We start from the raw sequence: 5471 nt of genomic DNA on the forward strand, positions 1-5471 counted from the left end.
AATCGACAAGAGCTAGTGCCATCTTTTCGGCCGAATTGATGATACGCTTAATAGTCATGCACTGGCTATGTGGCTTTACCAAGTATGCCCAGTAATAATCCCAATTCAACCTGGTTAACCCTTGGATTTTTTCTGCCTTTTCTTGGGATTTCTACTTCCAATCTATTTGTAACGTCGCTTTCTTGCAATTTTCGGGCTTGTAGGTAATTGAGAAATTAGAAGCTTTCCTTTTTGAGAAATTTTTCTCAGCAATGTGCGATTAGCACTAATCGCGCATCGGAAACTGCCTCCGTTTTTTGATCCGGGTTTCCTTGATGTGTTTTTCTCCTTTTGCGCTTTTTCCTTCTAGCGGATACAAAGTTCAAAATTTGTAAAAATAATAATTCCATAAGCTCTTGACCCTGAGTCTTAAACTGTCTATTTCTGATATCAACGTTGTACAATAACCACTTAACCATGTTAGCGATTCCTGCGTCTCTGTTACAGGCCGTGTCCATATACAAGGGCGCCATTTCTTTTTCTTCAGAGCTCGGAGCTTTGCTTTTCTTTCCCACTTTAACCTGTGTATTGCTTTGTATCGTTCTCTGTTCTCCGTTCCTGCAATTCACAAGTGAAGTGAAAATAATGACAAGGAAGGGTAATGGGAAATTTTTAAATGCCGAAGACACATCAAGTATACCACCTTACGTGAGATGATTTTTCGATAAGCACAAACCCATATTCCATTAATAACTTACAACTAATTCATTTATTAGCATTAAAGCGCATAACCAGGTGTCAGCTTATGGAAAATACTTTTCTTGAATAACGAGCCTGAAAGATCTGCGATGAAGCGATTTTGCGATTTGCTTCGCAATATCGCAGATCGCAATATCGCGGAATCACAACGTCGCAGAATCGTAACATCGCAGAGTTGATTGCTCGTGACATCACATTATCGCATTGTCGTTGTATCACGAAATCGCAATATCGCAATATCGCAGATCGCAGGAACGTTATATATGACAATCTTTGTTAACCTGTTTTCTGTGAAATGCAATTTGTGATTGGCGTCATCGCATATCAGCAAATTAAAGTGTTTCCATGTGAATTGTGCTTGATGTATGCAATGTGATATTTGTTTATTATCGCGTATCGCGATCTCGCAATATTGGAATTCGGCTTGTAAGGTGGTTTTTTGTCATCTTTTTGCGATGTGATATTCCTAAGGAAATATTTTGTCTTACTTTATCATAAAACTTAGATTTTTTTAGATTTTGCAAGGGGGTTTCCTAGGCTTATGATGGTAAGCTTATTTGAAAAGGAAATTTAAGCACTACTTTGATTTTTTAAATTTTTAACTAAGGGTCCCCACTTATTTAGTATTAGGAATAACACTAAATAAGAAGGGGGGTTGTTGCTGGCCACAACACCTTCTTAGCTTGCTCGGGATACATTTGTTTGTATATTTGTAGTCGTAAAAATACCCAATCACCTACATTGAAACTTATTTCACTGCGATGCTGATATGCTTGTTGTTTCATTCGATTATGAGCCAGAATGAGGTTATCCTTTAAGAGTTTGAGAACGTGATGTTGATGATTGATGTGATCTTCCACTACTTGAACCTTAGAATTTTCTCTTAAATATGATGTGATGGATGATGGATGATATCCATAAAGTGCCATAAATGGGGTCATTTTTGTTGTCATATGGAAGGAAGTATTATACCACCATTCAGCTAGAGGTAACTACTTGACCCATTTTGTTTGTTTATCATATACAAAGATCGAAGATATCCTTCCAAACATTTTTTCAATATCTCAATTTGCCCATCAAATTGAGGATGATAACATGAGCTATGAGCTAATTGAGTACCAAGACAAGAAAATATTTTTGTCCAAAAATTTTCAGTGAAAATGGGATCTCTGTCACTTACGATAATATTTGGATTTCCATGAAGCTTTTGAATTGTTTCCATAAATGCAGTAGCAACTATACTAGCTTTAAAAGGATGAGATAATGCACAAAAGTGTGCATACTTGGTACATCTATCAACTACCACCATTATGACACTCTTTCCTTTGGACTTGGGTAAACCTATGATCAAATCCATTGAGACCTCCTCCCAATGCTGACTTGGAATGGATAAAGGTTGTAACAGACATAGGGTCTTAATTGTCTCAACTTTATTTTGTTGGAAAAGCAAACATTCTACCACAAACTTCTAACTATCATATTTAAGGCCATCCCAAAAGAAATCCTTCTTGGCCATATCATAAGTTTTTAAAAATCCTGAGTGCCCTCCTAAGGTAGAGGTGTGCAATTCAAAAATAATATTTTGTTTGAGTTGGGAATTCTTACAAAGATATAAGAAATATTTGTACCATAATGAATCATTTTACCAGCTAAATGTATCATATGTATTGAGATCTTTCTACAACGTTTGAATGATTGACTAAACCTCTTCATCATTCTTTCCATTCCAATGGGTGGTGCTGATATTGTGATAGGAGTCCAACGGTTATATTCCTTGGGGAGGATAGCTTTCAATTTTCAATAAAATTTCTTGAAAAAAAAATGGGAAGCAAAGGAACTTGAATTAAGGGGTATCGCAGGGAATCCAAGAAATATAATTAGCTTTGATTCCAAATGCTATGCAACCAACTCACAAATAGACAGATCAATGACTTAAAAAATATCCTCTTTGAGAGGGAAACCTTCTTTACATTACATAAATGAACAATTCTTGGATGATACAAATGAAAAAGTCCTTCTTTCTATATATAGGCGTCTAAGGGGTCACAATATAATCAAAGCCTACGTAACAATAATAATGTAAGGGCACAACAATAACAATAGTGGGCTTCTACGGGGCACAACAATAACAATATGGGGGCTACATGGGCACAACGATAATAATAAGGGGGATACACTAGTATTATAGGAACCTAAAAAATTATGCCCAAGTGGCCTTAGCATGGTGCAACCTCCATATTTGTCTTATTCTCATGGTTTTGGGAATTGTTACAAAATGGACATACGATTTCCATATATTATATGGTTTGAAAACTATATTAAAACGAAAATTGGGCTTCAAAACCATATTAAAACAAAATTAGGAATCCATGGGTTTTGAACCCAAAACCTCCCCAACAACAAGTGACTTAATATGACTATGATAACTATTGTGCCAACCACACACTTTGACTTATCCACCTTCACCCTTTTTTTATAAAATTTCATTCAAATGGTTCAAAGGGAACCATGGAGAATATATGAAAGATAAGGGTGCATGCAGGCCAGTGAAGATATGAAGCTCAAGAAGATTTAGGAATATTGCTAGAGCATATGTTAGGGAATATACTAGAGAATATTCTCTATGAGGCTTCTTTAAGATTCCCTGGGGAAAAATTTTGACAGTGTCAGAAACGTGTCAACTTTATACTCATTTTTCTTAGTTTTTCACAAAGAACATAATGGTGTGATCAGTTTCTTCATCTGAGAAGACGAATTTCAGTCAGCCCACAAAAGAGAATCTTTGAGGAATCTTCAAGATTCCCAGGGAGCCTAAACTTGAATGAGTTAGAAGGGGGTTGAGTTTACAGTCATATTTTACGGTTTTTCATCAAGAATTGAACCGTGTTGTCCATTTCCTTAGTAGAGTTGTCCATTTTCAGTCTGTCCCCAAAAGTGGAGGTATAAGATGCATTGATTCCATGCCTTTTTTTTATTTTTTCTGATATGATGATTTGATTTTGAGATCCATGTATGTCATTTTGTTTGAGAATCCTTGTTTTCCACTTCGTGTGAGTTTGATATTTTTTCATGATGAAGGAGAGCTTATATGAGTGAGAATTCTTATAGGAAAATGTCTCATGGAGAGACATGCCACTCTATTTAAGGGATTTCTTCCTTGTAATAACAAAGAATACATCATGTACTCATCATCATATTACAGTATTTAATTTAGCATCCTCCCCACTCTTGACACGAGGCCTGGAGATGTAACCAACACTGGGTGAACTCTATTACCAAGTTGTGTTTGTAATTTGATTTGATGTTTTCCTTTATGTCTCCTCTTCTTTAAAGTATGCACATGTGGTTTTTCATACTCTTTCACATGCAATTCTGCTAACATCGTAGAAGTAAAATATCTTGGTAAATTCTGGTAGCTAAGAGAATTCAGATCAGATGGTATACTCAATCAGTTTTCTTTTTTAATATTCACCTTTCTATGTGATGCTAATTTATCTTTTATCTTCTGATGTTTAAATGAGATTATGTGACATAATTCATTAGTTTAATGCTCTGGTTCATATGGTTTAGACATTTGCACTCTTTCTCCTAAAACTTGCAGGATTCATGTTTCATTCCCTGCTATAGTGGATTGTTATCTCCTTCTACTACCATTCAAATGATGTTTGATATGTCTACAGTTTTCCATCTACCCTATCTTTGTCCATCTTGATTCATACAGTCAATATCTTGGTAACTACATCTAAAAACCTGATTTGTTGACCCCATTGCCCAATGGATTAATTTCTTCATCCCAACCAAACCCTATTTCACCACAACCCTACTGAAGATCTAGCCATTGTTTGAAGACACAACTAGTTGCTAAGCTTAGTGATTAGGTTGTCAGAGAGATCCCTCTCTAGATAGAAGTGTTATAGGGAAAAGTGTCTATCTAGATCTGCTCTATCCCACTAGGTTGTGACAGCTACCCTAGAAACAAACAGAGAAAACTACTTTTGTATTCTTCTTTATGAACTATAAATGAAGAGGAATAGGATGAACCAACCTGTGTCTTGCGCTAGTCCTTTGATCCAATCTCTCTTCTCTTTGACAGCTTCCAGCTACCTGCTCCCTTACTTGCCCAGCTTCACCAAGTACCTACAAGATCACAGAAGAAGGAAACTATACAAAGACATGGGTTTATATTCATAAATAACTTAGGATCAGATTTAAGTTAACCATACAAATGTAACAAGCATCAATGAAACACAAGCATGGAGAAGAAACTCAAATAGTTTTATTGATATACAAGAAGATCCAGGAGGAGTTACAACCGATGATTCCTGACCCAGCATCAACCTCCTAGCAAAGAAATCCCTTCTTCGTTATGCTCTTAACCTGCAAAGCAATACCCAAACATAGAATTTGCGAAGAAAAGATACCGAGAACACAGAATATGCGAAGAAAATATACCCAGAACACAGAATAGCAATGATTTTATTATTCAAAGACAAATGTTCACAGGCCTCTTCGAGGGGGCAACCTCCAATAGAGCAGAGCTCGATTACAAAACAAGACACGATGCTCCTCGCAGGGAGTCTCTATCCTTTATATATGACTCATACATGCAATACCATGGGCCAATATCATGGGTTTTATTAATACCATCTACCTAATACTACCGCCCATTTACCATCTATCTAACACTACCGCCCATTTGCAACTAACTGTGGTCCCGTCATTAATTGCGGGTT

Source organism: Pinus tabuliformis, chromosome 8, assembly GCF_031772625.1.
Source record: "Pinus tabuliformis cultivar Carrire ecotype Pingquan chromosome 8, CPIR1, whole genome shotgun sequence".
NCBI classification, from domain to species: domain Eukaryota; kingdom Viridiplantae; phylum Streptophyta; class Pinopsida; order Pinales; family Pinaceae; genus Pinus; species Pinus tabuliformis.